The sequence below is a fragment of the Sarcophilus harrisii genome, chromosome 1, assembly GCF_902635505.1.
Source record: "Sarcophilus harrisii chromosome 1, mSarHar1.11, whole genome shotgun sequence".
In the NCBI taxonomy this organism is placed as follows: domain Eukaryota; kingdom Metazoa; phylum Chordata; class Mammalia; order Dasyuromorphia; family Dasyuridae; genus Sarcophilus; species Sarcophilus harrisii.
This window is the reverse complement of record NC_045426.1, coordinates 19,704,444-19,725,850: the sequence shown is the minus strand read 5'-3', so window position 1 is coordinate 19,725,850 and position 21,407 is coordinate 19,704,444. Positions and strand designations below refer to the sequence as shown.

The window sequence follows — 21,407 nt, the reverse complement described above, 5'->3', positions numbered from 1 at the left end:
ATGGCACAGCTAACAAAGGCCCAAGATGGGGTTCCAATGTACGTCTTCCTAACTCCAAGACTTTTATTCCATATACTATGTCACCTACCGCTTTTTAAGAGCATGTTCCATACATAATTCTTTCAGACCATAGTGCAATAAGAAGTTTTCATTAAGTCATCAAGACAAAAAGGCCTTTTTAAAAAATATATTACATAAGTTCTCTATTTTCTGAATTTGAATTACAGAAGGTAAAATGCACAGTGCTTAAAGACAGGGCTTTCATTCAGTTTCTTCTTTGTTTTCTCAATTCCTAGCTAAGTGGTCTTACCCACAGTGGGTATTTAACAGTTGTTGGTCAAATTGAATTGAATTAGATTAGATTGAATCAGCTTGGTTGGGATGAGAAGGAATGGGAATGAGTAGGATGGGATCTGATTGGATGGGATGAAATTCAATTAGACTAGATTATATTAGATTAAATCAGATCATACTGTATTGTACTGGATGATTTGAACAGATGCCAGATCTTACAAGTCAGAAATCTTCCTTGAATCAGAGATTGGGGCCCTATAGCTGTTACACGGAATTCAACCTTTTCAGACCCTTTGAGGAAGTTTTTTGTTTGTTTGTTTGTTTGTTTTAACATAAGCTTCTGAGAAGACAAACAATTCAATATAGATTATACATGTGTAGTCATGCAAAACATTTCTCTGTCATGTTGTAAAATAAAACATAGACACTCCCCCCCCAAAAAAAACCTCAAGAAAAATAAAATTTAAATAGTATGCTTTCATTGTGTATTCACATACTATCGGTTCTTTCTCTGGGGATAGGTAGCATTTTTCCCCATAAGTCCTTTAGAGTTGTCTTGGATCATCATATTGCTGAGAGTAAAGTACTTCACAGCTGATCATCTTATAATATTGCTATTATTTTGTACCGGTACATTTCAGTTTGCATCAGCTCATGGAAGTCTTTCCAGGTTTTTCTGAGGGCATCCTGCTCATCATTTCTTATAGAACAATCATATTTCATCATAGTCATATACTGCAATTTGTTCAGCCAATCCTCAAATGATGGTATCTCTTCAATTTTCAATTCATTGCTCCCAGAAAAGAGCTGCTAAAATATTATTGTATATATAGGTCATTTTCCTTTTTTGTTTTTCATCTCTTTTGGGAAGCAGAGACCTAGTAATGATATTGGAGACATGCATGGTTTTATAGCCCTTTGGGTATTGTTAACCATAGTTCCTCTAAATTGCTTTACAAAATGCTCGAAGCAGTTCACAAGTCTCCCATTAGTGTCTCATTTTTCCCACCTCTCCTCCATCATTTGCTAGCCAATCTAATAGGTATGAGATAGTACCTCAGAATTATTTTAATTTGCAAGTTTCCAAACATAGTGAGTTAGTGCACCTTTTTATATGGCTATAACAAGCTTTGATTACTTCATCTGAAAAATGTTCATATCTTCTGATCATTTATCAATTAAGTACTGGCTTATTTTTACAAATTTGGCTTTGTTTTCTATACATTTGAGAAATGAAGCCTTTATCAGAGAAACTTGTTTAAAACATTTCTTCACAGTAGTTTTTGCTAAAAATAGTTCCCTCATTTTTCTCATACTTTTTTTTTTCCTATTCTCTCTCCCTCCTTTCACCCTGTTCCTCCTCAAAAATGTTTTGCTTTTAACTACCTGCTCCCCAATCTTCCTTTCCTTCTATAACCACTCCCCCCCTTTTTAATCTCCTTCTCCTCCTACTTTTCTGTAAAAATAGATTTCTATATCCAATCGAAGATGTATGTTATTCCCTCTTTGGGCTAATTCTAAGAGTAAGATTCACTCACTGCCTCTTACTTGCATCCTCATCCCCTCTACTACAAAAGCTTTTCTTGCCTCTTTTATGTAAGATGATTTACCCCATTTTGTCTTTGCCTTTCTCCCAACCCATTCCTCTCTCATCCCTTTCCTGTTTAGCTTTTTATGTTTCTCTACAGCCTTTTATTTGAAAGTTAAATTTATATTCACCTCTGGTCTTTTTCTGAAGAATGCTGGAAAGTCCTCTACTTCATTGAATGTATATTTTTCCTCCTGAAGGATTATATTCAGTATAAAAAGTAACATATTCCAAGCCCTTTAATCCTAAATCTTGTGTTATTCTGATTGTTGCTCCATGATACTTGAATTTTTTTCTTTCTGGCTGCTTGTAATATTTTCTCTTTGACTTGAGAGCACTAGAATTTGATTATAATATTTTGCAGGAGTTTTCATCTTAGGAAATCATGGGATTCTTTCATTTTCTCTTTTATCCTCTGGTTCTAAAATAATTGAGCAGTTTTCCCTGATAATTTCTTGAAAGATGATGTTCAGGCTTGTCTGTTGATCATAGCTTTTTGATAGTCCATTAATTTTTAAGTTATCTCTCCTGGATCTGTTTTCCAGGTCAGTTCTTTTTTCAGTGAGGTATTTCACATTGTCTTCAAATTTTCATTCTTTTGGTTTTCCTTTATTGTTTCTTGATTTCTCATAAAGTTATTGGCTTCTATTTGCTGAATTCTGATTTTTAAAAATTTATTTTCTTTAGTGATCTTTTGTATCTTCTTTTCAATTTGGCCTCCCCATCACTTTTCTTTGTACCATGCCTATCATATCCCATTTATTGATTTAATCATTCATTTATTTATTTATTTATTGGTAATTTCCCTTTATTTATTTATTCACTAATTATTTATTTATTAACTGATATATTATATAATATGCACATTATATATTAATTTATATATTAATCATTTATTTATTGTTATGGTTGGATATTTATTTATTTATTAAGATTTTCTTCAGCCTGGTGGAAATGTCTTGAAGTGATTCCTGGCCTTGAAATAATAAAGGACTCCTTGTCATTGCTCCAGGTGTAAATGACAGTCCAATTGCATGTCTTTTCAAGTCTCAAAGAAGTCACTCATGATTCTTGGGAAATCCCTTTTTTGAAAGGAATCAAGATTTATTGTTTTGCCTTTATTTGAAAATTTTAAAAACAATCAATGGAAGTGTTTAAGAACAATGCAAATCAGCAAATATGAATCACCTACTGAGCTATGTGATGGGCACCAGGAATACAAAAATAAAATAGTCCACACTCTCAAGAAGCATGCACAGAGAAATAATTACAAAGTATGTAGAAAAATAAGGGAGTGGTTTCCAGAGGGAAAGATGTCTAAGGGGGTAGGGAGAAGATCGGCAAAGACTTTTCTGTAGGAGGATCTTTTGTTCTGGCACCAGAAGAAGGCCGTGAAGGGAGCCAGGGAATTCTGTGAACCGGTGGTGAGAGGGAGGCATGGAGGAACATCTGGGGAAGCTGCACGGAATGTGATAGCTCCTGTTTCACAGGCCATGTTTGGTTTTAGATGGTCTTCTCTTCAACCAGGCCTTCTTAATTTTGTTGTGTTGTGATGCTTTAGGTGATTTAGCAAGTTCTAATAAACCCCTTCCCACATTGCATAAAGGAAAATACAGAGGATTACAAAGGAAATCAATTCTATTGAAATATAATTATAACAATATTTTAAAAAAATTCATGGACACCAGGTTAAAAACATCAGTCAACAACTAAATCAGCAGTATTATCTTTATTGTGTAAAATGTTTTCCTGGTTCTGCTTATTTTACTCAGCATCAGTTCATGTTAAGTCTCCAGGACTCTCTGAAATCATCCTGTTGGTCATTTCTTATAGAACAATAATATTCCATTATATTCAAAAACCATCATTTTTCAGCCTTTTCCCAACTGATAGGCATCCCCTCACTTTCCAATTTCTTGCTACTACAAAAAGGGCTGCCACAAACATTTCTTCACTTGTGAATCCCTTTCCCTCCTTTATGATCTCTTTGGGAATCAGACCCAGTAGAGACACTAATGGACTTTTCAAAGAGGATGCACAAATTGATAGCCTTTTGGGCATAGTAGAGCACAGAATCTTACAAAAATGAATGTTGAAGACGATCTTTACATGCATTTGAAAAAAATAAAATACTGTTGAGAAAAAAATCAAATAAAATGGTCTGAAGAAACCAAGAAATATCAGTCCCTGATACCAAGTTGCCTTTAAATAGGTTCTCTTTAACTATATGCAACATTCCATGAAAGTAACATTAGGTATTGGGAAAATAACAGACTCATTATGGGAGGCAGCTAGTGGTTGCAGTGGAGAGAGTGTTGGACCCAGAGTGAGGAAAGCATTAGAGCAAATCAAGCTTCAGACATTATGGACTGTGTTATCCTAGCAAGTCACTTAACCCATTTGCTTCAGGTTTCTCGTCTGTTAAAATCTGACTCTTCCAAGGTTGTTGCAAGAATAAAATGAGATATTTCCTACAAAATGTCTTGTAAATCTTAAAAGTGACTTTAGATTCCAACTGTTATTATTACGCTTCTTAAAACAAAAAAGGTTCATGATTCGTTAGGATATGTTCTAATAACAAATTGTTCTCTCATAGGAAAAGCATGTTTGGGATATTCTAAGACTTTTATCATTGTGTTTCAACATGAGTCTCTGTGCATTTTAGCTGCCCTTGATATCCAAGCATGTTCATTAATATAGCTCATCACACAAGCTTTTCGGTTTTGACGGGACATTCCCTTGGTGATGAGGATTGCAGCCTACCCTTGCGCTCTCCTTCTGGATGATTCTTGCTTGTGTCTTCTCATCAGCCTACCCCAGGGAACCCAGCCATTGTGCTAAGGACCTTCCTTTTGATCCATTGACATTACTCAGAGGGCATGGAATGTGTAGGCTGTCTCACTACTAGTGAGCCCTCTTTCACTTCTGACCAAAATTTTTCCATGCCCCAGGCAACCTTTGAAATGTCAGAGGAGTTGCTAATCTTTATGAGTGGAGGATTTTTCCACACCAGGAGTACCACCAAATACTGATAGATCATAGTATCACAGAGACCTTGGAAGGCATGTATCCAATCATGTCATTTTGCAAATGAGACACCTGAGCCACAGAGAAAGAAAATTATCTGAGACAGGATCTGAATCTAAATCCATCATGTCATACTACAGTGGTATGCTGGGAAACATAAACAGTTGACTCTCTGAAAAAGAAAAATTATACACAGCACACTCTTAAGTTAACATTTTCTCCATCATTTTAATTCTAAACAATCAGCAGAACACTTAACTCAAGCCCTGGCTTGTAGCATTTGCTTATTTCCAAGGTGTATACATATTCACACTGAAAATTTAACAGTCAGTTCCAATCTAAGATGATTTTAATATGCCCTTGCCATACATTTCTTTAAGAAACAGGTGTGATCTACCCCACACACATCCCATTCCTCCTCAAGAACGTAGAATTTTCTCATCGACTTTTGACAGAGGGCTGGAGGGGAGAGATCCAAAGTTTTTTTTTTTAAATAAGCCACATTCTTTTCCCATGTAAATGGAATTCCCAATCTAATAGTTTCCCTTGATATTTAAAAATCAACTGTCATAATATTTAGGACTTAAAATTTGTACTATTTGGAAAAGAAGGGGTTGCTCTTCCTCAAACTTGTTCATTTAATATAGGCCCCTCTTGCTCATTGATGATACAATCACCTTTCAGGGAATTCTTTCTCTATTTAAAAACTTTTTCCCCTTGAAGCCAATAATGTTTATTGTAGAAATGTTTATTCAATTTTCCATCTTTGTATTATGCTTGTTTAGAAATATTTTAAAGTTCAACTCAACATACAAAGTGAAATGTAGAGGAATATAAAAACAGAACACTACTTGCTCTCAAGGAGTTTATATTCTACTGGACAGATGAAACCCACAGACACACAAGGAGCTACACAGCCAAGAAGCCTGGGGCAGGGAGGTAGGGACCCTGGCTGCAATTTGAAGGAAGCCAGGGACTGGGACAGTGGAAGGTAGAAGGGAGAGCCAGGAGAGCAGAAACCCCAAGGTCATGCTCAGAAAACAGCTGGCCCTGTAAGTGCACTGCAGTGAAGTTTGGGACAGGCAGATCTGGAATGGTGGATTGGAACCAGTTTTCAAAGAGTTCTGGATACCAAATAGAGAAGTTTTTCTTTTAGGGATGATAGATAATCATTGTAGATTTTTGAGTGGAGAATGGAAATCCATAATTTAAGAACATCAGTTTGAAGGCTAGACTAAATCCTTTCAGAATAATAAATATACTGGTACCCATTTCTAATTAAAGAAGGAAAGGCAAACAACTCTGAACAGATTTAATTGTATTAACAATAATGTCATTGCTCTAGTGACTCTTCCCTGTGCGTTCATTTAAAATAAAAAAAAGTCTTATTCTCTTAGTCATCCATTAAGACAAACCTGCTAAAATCTGTAGCTCAAGCCAACAGAAGATTATGGAACCTTAAATGTGTAAAGAAAATTACAGAAATAGACTAGTTAGAAGTTAACCAAGTATTTTGTGAAAGCATTCCCAAAATCAATGGCCTCATTAACAAGCTTGAAGTTTAAAAAAAAAAAAACAGCCCTGCAAACCTATCTACATTTTACTAAAGTACATGAGCATTTGGACCAGAAGAAGAGTAAAGACCAGTGATAGTTTATAACTGATAAGCTTCATTATCCTTTATTTGACAGAGATTAAATGTGAACTAGCTGGAATTTTGCAGAAGAGCACACTGCCTTTCCCAAAGTCCTTAATGCTATTTATTTGCCAAACTAATAGACTTATAAACAGATGAATCAAAGCAATTAAGGTAGGAAAGGGCTTAATATTTTCTGTTAAATTAGGTAATAAAACACTTGGAAGCATTTTTTCAATTGGTACCATTTGTATCATCTCGATAGCAGGCCACAAAAATCTACAACCTGGGTGTCTCGTCAGCCCCATGATGAAAAGAAGGTTGAGCCTAAAAGAAAATTACCACGTAGCTATCATTAGGAAAGAATTGTCTGCCAACTGAAATCTTATCTTACCCCCTTTTAGTGCAATTCATCTTTATACAGCTTAATGAAATGATATCTTCTTCACTGCTAGAGGCTGAGAAAAATCTATTCATTAGCCACAAACGTTGGCAGAAAATTCTATTATGTTTAGTGTTTGGACTCCAGGACTGGTGTATTCTCTCCATATTTTATCATTGCCCTTTTTTTGACCTCTTTAATGAGACTTGTTAAAACCTGAAACTGCCTTACTTTGCAAAGTACAATTAATTTACATTAGAAATCTGGGAGGGGGGGGGTTATTTTTATTGCTAGAATAATGAAAGGAATGAGAACAAGCAAGAACCCAAGTGACATTCTATAAATTTGCTTGTGATTTTCCAAATCTCAATGCTAGCCAAAAAAAAAAAAAAAAAAAAAAAGTTGCACTAAGGCATACAGTAAATGAAGATATTATGTATTAGGGATGGAATGAATCTGTCACTTTGACGGATTGCGTGGCAAAGAACAGATTAACAGATTACTCATAGTCAGAATACAGCTCAGTGTGAAAAATGTGCAGGAAATGATAAGTGTTGGTTTGTGCTGATTTAATGATATTTTTAAACTACAATAACACTCTCAGAGTGTAATGTAATAAAGCACTTGCCTTGCATTTTTTAATAATCAACATATTGCCAGTTTGACCTTAAAATAATTTTGATATCCTTCTTAAAATACTTAGCTTTTAAATCACTAAACAGCACTGTCTGAAATACCAGAAACAATGACCTTAATAGAAATCTTTAGAAAGCTTTATAGTCAGAATCTCTTCTAAAGCAGCATTGAAAATACAGGTTTTAATTCATGGATTTTGCATAATAAAGTCACATCTATTTCTTCAGAAGATTAAATTTTTTTCAACAGAAATTGTGACCTTCCATTTAGGATTTACATAAAACCAAAATCAGTTTTCTCAGTGAAAGTCCTCCATAAATGCTGTTGAATTATCTTCACATTTCCAGCATACTTTTTAAATTTGGGAATATTGTTGTAAATAGAAAAATGGTTCATTGCTTAGACACCATGGACTATTTTATAGTCAAATGATTACAGTATGTAATGAAAAGAGCAGCAGATGAAATAATTCTGGATTCCCATTAGAATCCAAGACCCAGGATTCTGGGGATAGAAATAAGATCTGCTTACAGTTCTGTAGAAAACCTTGGTTTTTTTAATATGTGTTGTTATTGTTCTTTATTAATGGACTTCAGGGCAAAGCTTGTTATATTTTTTATGTAAATTAAAAATTGTAATTTGTGTAAAACAGTTTCAGTTATGTAAAGTGACCCTGAATTAGGGCGTTGCCGGGTGTCCAGAATCAAATCTCTGCCGCATATAAACCCATCTAATGATGTCACCAAGTTCATATAAAGATATTAATATAAGGTTTAAGTCATTTTGTATTGACTTATCCTCTCATTCCACCTCTAATGGTTTTACATAATGAGATACAATGAACCTTATATGCAAATAAAAAGATTACTCTCCCTTTCTAAGTCCTTGATGGACTCTGAACACAAGTAAGTGGATGCAGTCCACTGGCACTCACCAAGTGCTCCCTCACGCTATGTATCCTTGGGTTTTAGGCAGTTGTGCTTTACATCCAAGTGAAATTTAGCCCAGCATCTCAGCGTTTTATTTGTTCCTGTCTCCCTCATTCATATACAGGTCTTTGGGTGAAGAAAAAGATTTTAAGATGAAGATATTAAAAGATCACAATGTGTCACACTTAAAAGTGTCTAAAAGCACCATCTAATCCAATGGAGCCTGAACAAACCTCCCTCTAATTCCATTGCTAACCAGTAGCCCTCTTTAGGAGAAGTCCTCCCATGGACTTCCCTCCTACAGTCTCCCCTTCTTTCCATTTCCCTGTTCCTTTCCTTTCACAGTCCAGAGCATCACCAGGCCTCCCAACGCCCCCCAGGCATCAGCCTTCCTCCTCACACACTCTCCTCCATCCAGTCTGGTGCATGGGGGCTCCGCCTTGGTAACTGCTCTTGGAAATGTTCCTTCTCTCCTCTGACAGTGTCAGCACTCTGGGGCAGAACCCTAGGCCCGGACCATCACGATGCACTCCAATCCATTCTCTTGTCACCGCTTCTGTCATTTTGTTGTTCTTAAAGCATGGGTCTGACCGCATGGTCTTCTTCCATAAACTCTAGTGGCTCCCCATCCCTCCTAAGTTCAAATAGAAAATCCTGTTTGACTTTTAAAGCCTTTCATTACTGGACCTCTTCCTGCCTTCCCTACTTTATTCTTTACTCCCCTCCACATATTCCACAGTCCAGTGACATCAATCTCCTTGCTCTTTCTCCAAGGGCAAGATCCTCCATATTCTGGCTGTGTGATTTTTCACTGGCTATTCTCCATCCCTGGAGTGCTCTCCCTCCTTCCCTCTATCTCCTGCCTTCCTCCAGTTTTCAGCTAAAAGTCTACCTTCTACAAGAAGCCTTTCCTGATCCCTTCTCAGACTAGTCCTTCCCTCTATGGAGTAACTCCAAGTTGTCCTGTGTTTGAATAAGTACACATTTGTATATCTTATTTATATAGTGTTTGCATTTGGTCTCCCCCATTAGTTGTAAGCTTCCCAAGGACAGGGACTGCCTTTTGTGCTTTTTTGGGTATCCTTAGCACTTAGCATACTGCCTGCTACATAGTGAACACTCCATAAATTCTTAATGACATGAGCCTAATCAATGGAAGGATTTCTCTTGCATCCAGTCTAAATTGCCCTCTATTACTTTTAACTGTTTGCTGCGAGTTTTTCCCTTTAGGATCAAGCAGGATCAATTTAGTTTTTCTACTAGGTGGCCCTTCAGATACTAAATACGTAGATCAAGCTGACTTATCCTTCCAAGTCTTCTCTTCTCCATTATAAATAATGCTAGTTCTGTCAGTCATTTCTAACATGTTCATCCTCCACTGAACTCACTCCAGTTTGTCAGTGTTTATCCACATTTATCCTAAAACGTGGCATTTATAACTAAACAGTACTATAGACGTTGTCCAGGTAAGTCAGAACCCCCATATTCTGCCCTCTGCAGTGCCATCGCCCCACCCTTCCTAATGCCACGTGCCCCAAAGTGCCCATCTTTGTCACCCTCTCAGTAGAAAGGCCAGATGCTCGTGGGCCACGATATGTTTTACATTGTCATGGACGTTGTTGGCTTTCCTGGGTACAAGGGAAACCACTCTGACAGGAAGATGAGGGTCTCAGTGTGGACCAGAAGGGGACCCCGGACATCTCCACCCTCCCTTACCTGTTCTCCCTGCTTAGAATGCCAGGTGTTCCTACTGTAAGCCTAGCAATTGGGGCATTATACTTTTCAGGTAGCAGACACTTAATAAGGCAAGCTATGTTGAATTTGAAGTAGGAATCAAATTACCATCAGGGTGCTATCCAATTAAAATCTAATTACCCACCTTGTTTCTTTCTGCTGAATCTCACATAGCAACATGTGCTTCTCTGGGTAATTTGCTCCCAGTCTTCTCAGAGTTATGGTCAGAAATCTGGAAACAAGCAATAAAATTTTTGATGAATTTTCTTTCTTTGTTTTTTAGCTGATGAGTTACCACTAGTGACCTGAGTCATATTTTGTTATCCTTGTTGGGGAAAGCTTTTTTTTTTAATTTCCTAGGATCTTAGATCTAAATGTAAAAAAGCAACCTCAGTTGTGCTTTGAAGGAGGCTGAGAGATTCTGTGAGACAGAGATGATGAGGCTGTCCAGTCTCGGGGCACAGACAGTTATAGAGAAGGAACCTGGGCAGTACCATGTAAGGAGAACAGAAGTCAATATGGAGCATAAATGTTTTTTGCAAGGGAAAGTTGGGTCCAGAAAGAGAAAGTGGAGCCAGATTAGGAAGGGAGTCTGCTTCGGTGTGCTATCTTGGAGGGTTAGAGAACCATTGGAGTTTCTTGGAGAGGGCAAGGATTTGATGAGACGTGGCCTTGAAGAACATCAATTTGGCAGCTGTGATTCAGTGAGTTATGTGTACCAAGGTATGGTCTGCTATAAAGCTGTGTTTCCTGGGATTAAGCAGTAAGAAATTATCCACAAAAGCAGATGAGCATTAAGTCAGGTGAATCCGAGTTCAGTCCAAATAATAATGTATGGGTGACTTCGGACAAGTGATGCAAGTCTTCTGCCTCAGTTTCCTCAGCTGTAAAATGGGGATGATAATAGTACCTATCTCCCAGAGCTGTTGTGAAAATAAAGCAAGATAATATTTGCAAACATTAAAGCACTATGTAAATGGTGGTAGTTCTTGTTATTACAAAAGCCTGACTTATCCCCTTCTCATGTGATATCACATTATTATGATTAATTTTCTAGATCCAACTCACTGCTATTGGCTAGGTTAGCCCTCAAATCCATGAAATGAGGGACTCTACCTTAGATCCATTATTGCAGAGAGACACTCTCATCTTTTTTGATTATTTGAGACTCTTCTTGACCCCATTTGGGGTTTTCTTGGCAAAGTTACTAGAGAAGATTTTCCATTTCCTTCCTTGGCTCTTTTTACAGGTGAGGAAACTGAGGCAAAATAGGTTTGAATGACTTGCCCAGAGTCACCCAACTCGTGAGTGTGGGGCCAGATTTTAACTCAGGGGACATCCTTGCACCAGCATTCTGATTGAACTTGAGGCCTGATTTTTCTCCACAAACTAATCCGTACTGGATATTTGTCTTATAGTTAGTAAAGGCCTCCCTACCTCCTTGTCCTTCAGTCTGTGTAACAACTGTGGCATTTGTGTTCGACAAGTACTTGGGCAAGTAGAGACCTTGCTTATTGAATAAGGGAAGTGGCTCCTGTTTGCTCAGGTTTGTGTTTTTTTGTAGTAAATTTGTTTGAAGTACTTGGAAGTGGCTTGTGCACATGAAACTGTTTCCATTGTCTTAGAATGATGTCCTCAGCCTCCATTCAGCTCAGTAAACCTTTGAGTAGCTGGAAAAGGGGAAAATCAAACACCTGCTTTCCAAACTCCAAACTCCTCAAGTCAGTTTTCCATCCCTACTGCTCAACTGGAACCAAGGTCTCCACAGTGCCTTTGCCTGAAGTGTAAAACACAGCCTCCTTAGCCCGGCATTTTCCATTCTCCCCAGGCTGGCTCTCTAGCCGTGTTTCACTCTCCCCCACTCCATAGGTCCTGCTTTCCAGCCCAGTCCCCTTTAGGGTCCTCCTGCAGACTTAGAAAAGCAAAAAAGTTTTATTTAAAAGTAGTAGGAGTAGTAGTCACTGCCTCTGCAACAGCAGCAGCAATAGTAGTATCATTTATTATTGTTGTTATTTTTTACACCCAATTCACTAAATACTTCAGTGCTAAAAATTAGTTAAATATTAAGGAATATTACATATGTGTGGGATTATTATGTATTTTTAATTCATTGACACATCTTTTTAACGCCTGTCCCTCAGTTTACTTTAAAAAGTGTTTGCATGTATTTTCATGTTGCTCCATGTTAATACATTTTAGAGGACAAGCTTCCTGTGGAACATACTCCACAAACAGGTTACATAGCAACCAGAAAAATATAGTGAATCAGTGGGATTTAAGGAAGAAGGAAAAGGTAGAGGTCCCTGGTAGTGATGGCCATGGTGATCTGGAAGAATTGGCAGTTAATAGTCTTCCCAATTTATTCCTTAGAACAGTAGTTCGGAACCTTTTTTATGTCATGAACTCTTTTGGAAATCTTGAAAAGCCTGTAGACCCCTTCTCCAAATAATGTTTTTTAATGTATAAAATAAAATACAAAGAATTATAAAGGAAATCAGTCATTTTGAAATAATTCGTGTTGCGAAACTTTTTTAAAACCAAATTCACAGACCCCCCAGGTTAAACACTGCCTACATTAGGACTTGGTCCATAAAGAAATACTGAAATTGTATTCTATCATTATATTCATATAATATTTTGCCCTCATCTAGTTTTTTAAAAATTGCCCCACATTCAACAGTATCATTATGTCACAATATTTTTCATTAACTGAAATATTACAATTAGTATCACACCTTGCAAGAACTGGAAAATAACTTCAGTCCAAATCAGTTCTTGGCATCTTTTCCCAAGGTTTTGTTTTGCATCCAAGCTAATATTGGGTGAAATTAAATTGTCATTCAGATTGCAGCACCTTTCTTTTCTCATAACACTTTTATTTTACTATTGAAGTTGTAGGGGAGGGGAGTACATGTAGAAAATAAAATCAGTCCATAAGTTTGGTCTTTTTTTATAGTTTGTCAGAGTTGATGGTGAAATTGCTATTCCTGATTTTTTCTCCAAACCCATACATTTAAATTAAAGCATTCAGTGAAGCCCTGCCTGTCCTTTCTTTTCTGTGTAACTACTTCAGAGTCACATTTCTCTTTAAAAAATAAAAAGTTTGGATGTCATTTTCTTTTTCTTCTAGCTGTAAGGTAATGAGCTATATTTAAAGTTAGAAAAATCATTGACGTTTCCAGTTCCTGATGTGACATGGCTTCCATCGGGTGGCTTGCCAAAAATTAACATCAGTGCTGTGATCCTTAAAATACACAACTGTAGAATTACTTCAGACTGGATCTTTTTTTTCTGTCATTTGCACAGTTACTCCTACTCATCTAATCATCAAAATGATTACCATTCAGTTTTATAATTATGCCTTGGTCTTTTGGTTTATTTGAAAGCTCAGGGAGATGACAGGCAGAAGGCAGGGCAAGGTAGAAAAAAATCCGGTAAAGGCATGGAATGAAGACCCATATGTTCTTTCTACTCGCCCAGGGTTACTTTAGGCAAGTCATTGCCTCATTCATCTGTAAAAGGCCAGTGAGGAGGCTTGTAATATGACCTCTGAGATCCTTTACAGCCCTAAATTGTAAAATTCTAAGTATTCTGGGAACTATGTATATCACATGTGGCCTCTTCTTGAAGTATTTTAGGAAATTTATCATAAGAAACCTCTGTGTTCCTTCCAAAGTGATAGCAGTCTCTGATGAGAAATAGTTTTGCCTCTGTAGATGTTGTTAGGATCACAGTATTTCAAATCGAGAAGGATCTTGGTGTCCAAGCCATATTTTAACAAGAAATCTTCCCTAAAATATACCCAACAAATGTTTTCATTGGAAGACCTATAGTGAGGGGAAGCCCTCTAATCTGCTCCAATCCAACCATTTATGCAGATTAGGAATACAGAGATAAACAAAAAGTAGTACCTTTCCTGAGAACATGAGTCTGTTGAAGAGACAGAATGTAGAAACAGCTATGTACATATTAAAATTTGAGGTGGAAAGAGAAGGGGAGTGAACACCCTCCTAATCAAATCCAGCATCCGTTTATTCTGCACCTGTTAGGTGTTCGTAGCTGGAGGATAAAAAGATGAGTCTCTGCCTTCAGAGAGAAGGAGATTCCACTCTGCTAGAGATAAAACACACAAACAAGTATATACACATGGTATGTGTACATATACAAAATTATATATCTTTAATTATAATGTGTGTGTTGTAATTAAAGGTAGAGAGAGTGAGCACTAAGGCTTTGGAAAGGTTTCCTGTAGAACATAGGACATGACCCCGGCTCTGAAGGAAGTGAGGGACTCCAAAGAGTCAAAGGGAAGGAGGAGTGGAAGTCCAGACCTTGGGGGAAGCAGCCCAAAGGCCTGGGAATAGATGGAGGGCTGATTCAGAGAATCATTCTAGGTCAGTTTGACCAAGACATAGAGTAGAAACATGCATAATGATGCATTAAAGAATGCATATGGTAGGACCTTTTTCCCCATTTTATCATCAATAACGTCATCTTTATGAAGAATTCTGGACCTTTGTCACTGATAGGACTACATCAAAAGGACCAAATCCAATTGGAAATCCGGGGATTTTGAAATGATTTTATGCAACTTGAGACATTATCAGGCCCCTAGGTGAAAGCCTACCAACCTTCAAGGCAAAAGGACAAATGATGATAAGCCCCAAAGATCCAAAGACAAAGATGAAAGGGGCCTTGCCCTCAAGGAGCTGACTTTCTGGGGAGGGAGGAGAGATCCTGCTCAAAGCTGAGTCACCCTGGAATCTGTAACTGTAAATCACAGGGAATGTGGTCAGGAAGCAGTGCTTGCCAGCTGTGGGCACCACTCAGCGCAGCTGGCATCAGCAGGAGGCCCACCTGGCGTGCCCTGTTCAGCCAGTTGCGCTGCAGCAAGCAGGCCGAAGATTCACCCCAACCACGGTGCAAAGTGGGTCTCGTTCACCTCATCCACTTCCTAAGACTGGCAGACACAGATGGAGTCTCACTTTTCTCTGGCTTTAGTTGCCTCATTTTGGAAGAACTCTAGAGCCAACTATCTGCTCCTGAAGGGAAACAAGGAGCCAGAGGCATTTCCTGGACTACCCTTTACCTCTCTAGGTTGCAGCTGGTGGTCCCCCTCCTTGAAAGTGGTCTCAAGTTACTAGGTTGTTTTTTTTTTTTTGTGAAAAAGCCATTTACTCTGTTGAAAATCCCCATAAAAAAAAGATAGAAGCATGATTTCTTTGTAATCTACCTTAAGAAGTAGTTGTGAAAGAGAACAGTAACATTAAATTAACATGCATTGTAAAAAATCAGGGAAAATAGCTAGTTTTTAGTGGCTTTAGATGGTGGGCAATACAATGTCAATCTGCTGTTTAACATTCAACTCTGTTAATCTAGAAGGCCATAGATTGTCTCTTTGCATGTTGATTGAATTGATTAGAGCCCCAGGCCTTGATAACCCAAAAAAAAAAGTGTCTAATTAATCAGACAATGCTTGATTAGTTTTTTGTTTTGTTTTTTTTTCTATTTGGAGGAGATAAACTGACTGCTTCAAGAAATTTCATCCCATATAATTCTCCTTCAGGGAAAAATAAAGGGTAAAGGAGACTTACTTTGGATATCCTATGAAGCTCTAGCAAATTTTTAAAAAAATTCAGAAAACAGTTTTCAGTTTAAATGTCCTCCTCTTCATACACACGAATTCACTTGTGTGGTACTCCTCAGAGTCAGCAGGGCACCCTTGGGGTTGGATTTGAATCCCTTTTTGAAACCTTTTACTGCTTGTGGGACCTTGAGCAAGAAACCCACTTTCTGTTATCATCTGTAAAACAGAGTTAAACCAACTGATCTCCCTCCCTACCCTACATCTTACGATCCTGTATTTCAACTGTGCTTTTAGTCCATCTCACTCCCTGTTGTAAAATCCATCCACTTTTCCCATCCTCAGCCTATTTCTTCATGGGGGAACCACTGAACTATCAGAACTTAGCATTGTAGACGTCATACCAGATACCATTTTGTTTTCAAAGCCAAACTAGGAAATGTATAAACCATGTGGAAAGAAAGCCAATCACTTTCTTTGCAGCCATATCATCTCATTACCTCCAGAGAGTACTCTGCTTTTCTTGCGTTTTCCAGTGGAGAATTTCCAAGCATATTTGCATTTAATTTCTTTTTTTTTAAATAGTGATTTTTTTGCAATTACAAGTAAAAAATTTTTATCATTTTTAAAATGTTGAGTTCCAAATTCTATATTTCCCCTCCATTTTCATTGAAAAGATAAACAATTCGATATTGGTAATACATGTGCAGTCATACAAAATGCATTTCCATATGAGTCATTTTATGAAAGAAAACACAGACTCCCCCCCCAAAAAAGTCTCATACACACACACAAGAATACTGATCTGCATTCAGACTCTACCAGTTCCTTCTCTAGAGGTAAATATTCTTTTTTATCATAAATCCTTTGGAATTTTCTTGGAACTTTGTATTACCAAGAATATCTAAGTCATTCGTAGTTGATTATCATGCAGTATTGCTGTTACTATATGCAATGTTGTCCTGATTCTGCTTATTTCGTGCTACTTCAATTAATGTGTCTTCCAAGTTTTTCTGAAACCATCCTATTCATCATTTTTATAGCACAATAGTGTTCCATCACAATCATATAACCACAGCTTGCTCAGCCATTCTCTTACTAATAAACATCCCCTCAATTTCCAGTTCTTTTCCACCACAAAAAGAGCTATTATAAATATTTTTGTGCATATAGGTCTTTTCCTTTTTTCCCCTTAAGCTCTTTGAGATGCAGACCTAGTAGTGCTGGATTAAAGGATAGGCATAGTTTTGGGGGTATAATTCCAAAAACTCTCTAGAATGGTTGGAACACTTTACAGCTTCACCAGAAGTGCATTGGTGTACCATTTTTCCCCACATTACTTCCAACATTTGTGATTTTTCTTTTCTTTCATATCACCATCTGAGAGATGTGAGATGATACCTCAGAGTTGTTTAAATTTGCATTTTTCTAATCAATGGTGATTTAGAGCATTTTTTCAATATGTGTGTAAATAGTTTTGATTACTTTGTCTGAAAACTTCCTGCTTATATCCTTTGGCCATTTATCAATTGGAGAATGACTTGTATTCTTATAAATTTGACTCAGTTCTCTATATATTTGAGAGAGGCATTTATCAAAGAAATTTGCTGTAAAAAATTCTTTCCCAGTTCATTGCTCTTTTTTTCTAATCTTGGTTGCTTTGGTTTTGTTTAGGCAAAATCTTTTTAGTTTAATGTAATTAAAATTATCCATTTACATTCTGTAATGCTCTCTGTCTTTTGTTTGGTCATAAATTCTTCCCTTATCCATAGATCTTACAGTTAGTATCTAAATCATGTGCCCATTTTGACCTTACTTTGGTACAAGTGTGAAATGTTGGTCGGTACCTAGTTTCTGCCAAACCGTTTTCCATTTTTCCCAGCAATTTTTGTCAGATAGGGAGTTCTTGTCCCAAACACTGGGATCTTTGGCTTTATCAAACACTAGGTTACTTTGGTCATTACCTACTGAGCACTATGTAGCTAATCTGTTACACTAATCTACCACTCTTTCTCTTAGACAATACCACATTGTTTGGATGATTTTTGCTTTGCAGTACAGCAAAGCCAGCTTCCTTTGTATTTTTTCTATTAATTCCCTTGATATTCTTGACTTTTTGTTCCTCTACCTTAATTATTGTTATTTTTCTTAGCTGTGTTAAAAAAAGATGGTAGTTTGATTGATGTTTCACCAAATAAATAAAGTAGAATTATTATTTTATTATATTCTCAGCCTACTCCTGAGCAATTAATATTTCTTCAGTTGTTCAGATCAGAGTTTATTTGTGTGAAAAACATTTTGTAATTATGTTCGTAGAGCCCTCGGGTTTGTCTTGACAGGTAGACTCCAAAGTATTTTGTGTCTACAATTATTTTTATTAAAAGTTCTCTTTCTATCTCTTACTGCTATTTTTTGTGGGTAATATATTGAAATATCCATGATTTATATGGTTTATTGTCTGTCTTAAAATTCTACTAAAGTTATTTCAACTAATTTTTTAGTTAATTATCTAGGATTTTCCAAGTTTACCATTGTATCTGCAAAGAATGATAATTTTGTTTCCTCACTAATGATTCTAATAACTTCAATTATCTTTCTCATCACTATAGCTAGCATTTCTAAAACAATATTGAATGATAGTGTTGGTGATTGGCTTCCTTGCTTCACTTCTGATCTTATAGTGAAGGCTTGTATCATATCCCTATTAGAGATATTATTTGCTGATGACTTTAGATAGAAACTACTTATCATTATAAGGAAAATGCCATTTATTCCTATATTTTCTAGTGTTTTTTATAAATATCAATGTTTTATCAAAATTTTCTTCACCTCTAGAGATAATCCCATGATTTCTGATGATTTTATTATTCATACAATTATTCTGATAGTTTTCCTAATATTGAATCAGCCCTGCATGCTTAGCTTAAATCCCACCTGGTCATAGCGTATGATCTTTGTGATATATTGATGTAGTTTCCTTGTTGTATTTTATTTAAATTCTTTTCATCAATATTCATTAGGAATTTGGATTATAATTTTTTTCTCTGTTTTTAGTCTTCCTGATTTAGGTATCAGTACCATCTTTATGCTGTTGAAGGAGTTTGCTAGAACTCCTTTGTTTATTTTTCCAAAGAGTTTATATTGGAATTGTATATTGTATTGGAATTAATTGTTCTTTAAATATTTGGTAGAATTCACTTGTGAATCCTTCCTGGTTATTTTTTTTCTGAGAGAGCTTATTGATGGCTCTTCCAATTTCTTTTCTAAGATGGGAATATCTATTCTATTTCCTCTTCTGTTTATCTAGACAAGTTATGTTTTCGTAAATATTCGTCCATTTCATTTTGATTATTAGATTTACATGTAGTTGGGCAGAATAGCTCCTAATATTTGATTTGATTTTCTCTTCATTGGTGGTGAGTTCACCCTTTTCTATAATTTGGTTTTTTTCCTTTTTTAAATAAAATTAATCATTGATTTATCTAGTTATTGTTTGCATGGTTTTTCCCCTCCTCCACAAAACAAACTCTTATTCTACTTATTATTTCAATGGTCTTCTTACTTTCAATTTTATTCATCTCTCCTTTGATTTTTGAGGATTTTCAATTTTGTGTTTAATTGAGCGTATTTAATGTTCTGTTTATAGATTTTTTTTTAGCTGCCTGCCAAATTCTTTGATCTACTTCTTTCTTTTATTGTTGTAATGTTTAGAGATATAAAATTTTAGAAAAATAAAATTTCTACTACTTTGGCTGCATCCCATAAATTTTGGTATGTTGTCTCATTGTCATTCTCTTTAATGAAATTATCGATTGTTTCTACATTTTGTTCTTTGACCCATTCATTCTTGAGGATTAGATTATTTAATTCCCAAACTAATTTTTAATCTGCCTTTCCATGGTCTTTTGTTGAATTATGTTCTGTAAAGGATTCAAAATTGAGAAGAACAGCTGACCTGGCCAAATTCATACAATTGTGACCCTTGTTAGAGATAATAACTGTGTTCCATAAAACATGGAGACACATTTGCCAAAGGTGCTTAATGCTGTCATAAAGAATACTTTATTCAAAATCCAAAAGCCAGGGTTAAACTCTGTAACTGCCCTGCTCTAGGTATCATGGATTTGATTGTATCAGTCAGCAAAAATCAAGACTTCCTCAGTGAACTTTCCAATTGTTACTGGTCTAATAATCTACTCGGGAAAAACTAAGTGGATGTAGGTACTTATTATCCAGGGAATGAAATGCAGTTGAATGGGACCACCATTAAATCAGTACATATAAACTGGACAAGTCCTGCAGATAGACAATGAAGTGGATAGGTAGGCCCAGGATTAAATATAGTAAAAAGAGCATGCTCAATTGCATCAGGGAAATTATGCATCAGAATCCATGCATGAGCACAAAAGCCTGTATTTTTGGTCCTAGTATTTCCTTATGATGTTCAGAGATACAAGCCTTTGTCTCCAAACAATCAAAATTACAGGTGACCCAAAGAGCAGCCGAGATAACAAGCCCAGTACATGCAGACCACAGCATTTCCCAGTGATACAGGCAAGAAGTAACATAATGGACTTCATCCAGTAAGTGTGCAAACAGGCAGTGGGCAGCTTGGTCATTGTTTTGTCCTTGTCTAGCTTGCAGCCTGCATACAAAAGGCTGTATATTGGTCAAGTAAATAATAGAGAACCAATGGATTCCCATGGGCCGCACCAGCTTGGACCATGAAATGTCTTTCACATTATCTTTAACAATGAAATGTTAAAAGACCAAGGGGAAACCCCTTGGATTGGTCCTGTGGTCCCCTTTATGGGAAGAACTAGAGACTCACACAGGACAGGATACAGAGCTTCAGGTTTTGCCCACAATACTGTTCCATAACTAATTCATCAAAGAAGTCTTCTCTGTGTCATCCACAGTGCCACCTTTTGCCTCCTCCTTGAAGACAGGGAGTTAGCCCAGGTGAAGCTCAGGGCACTTGGTGGCTGAGGATCTGTGAGCTGCAGTTCTGGCACTCATCCCTAGCAGCTATATGACTCCCAGTCAATCTGTTCCATGTTTCGGTGCCCCAGCTTGTTCTTGCATGAAATGACTACATAACTTCGATGATGGTTGGGAGGAAAGAGCTTTATAAATCTTAAAGCCTTACCTATCTGCTAGCTGCTATTATCATACACCATAGAAAGAGTCAGGAATGAGGGACCATAGGCCGTTGCTGTAAGCTTCATTTTCCTTCCCTCTAAAATGGAGATAATACCTCTACTACCTGTCTTATAATGTGGTTTTCAAGAGGAAAACATATAAGCTCTAATGATTTGTATTCACATAAAATATAATTATAATGTCATATAAATATAAGCTCCCTCCCTAAAGATATCCTAAAATGAAAAACTATATAAGTAAACATGGGAAATTAATGCCAGGGAATGAATGGATTCAGATTTTTATATGAGCCAGATTGAAGGAAAGAGAAGGCAAAAGTGAATATATTTAGAGTGATAGTCATTAGTTGTTGGGGGGGGTGGTTTGTCCTTCCCTCAATTAGCCAATAGATTTCAAAATCCCTTGGAAGGATTTAATGAGTATTTGTTTAATTA

The 21,407-nt window shown here is 36.7% G+C and overlaps 1 protein-coding gene and 1 long non-coding RNA gene across 2 annotated transcripts in view; one reads left to right on the top strand and one right to left on the bottom strand.

Moving 5' to 3' along the window:
* C1H3orf67 (chromosome 1 C3orf67 homolog) overlaps positions 1 to 21,407 on the top strand; it is a 196,915-nt gene that overhangs the window by 158,824 nt on the left and 16,684 nt on the right. The window lies entirely within an intron of this gene.
* Positions 8,558 to 21,407, bottom strand: part of LOC116421648 — a 28,876-nt gene continuing 16,026 nt past the window's right edge. The window contains exons 2-3 of the long non-coding RNA XR_004232124.1: positions 10,372 to 10,458; positions 8,558 to 9,126 (exon numbers count right to left, since the gene is read on the bottom strand). This is a non-coding gene — a long non-coding RNA (uncharacterized LOC116421648). The remainder of the gene's footprint in view (positions 9,127 to 10,371; positions 10,459 to 21,407) is intronic.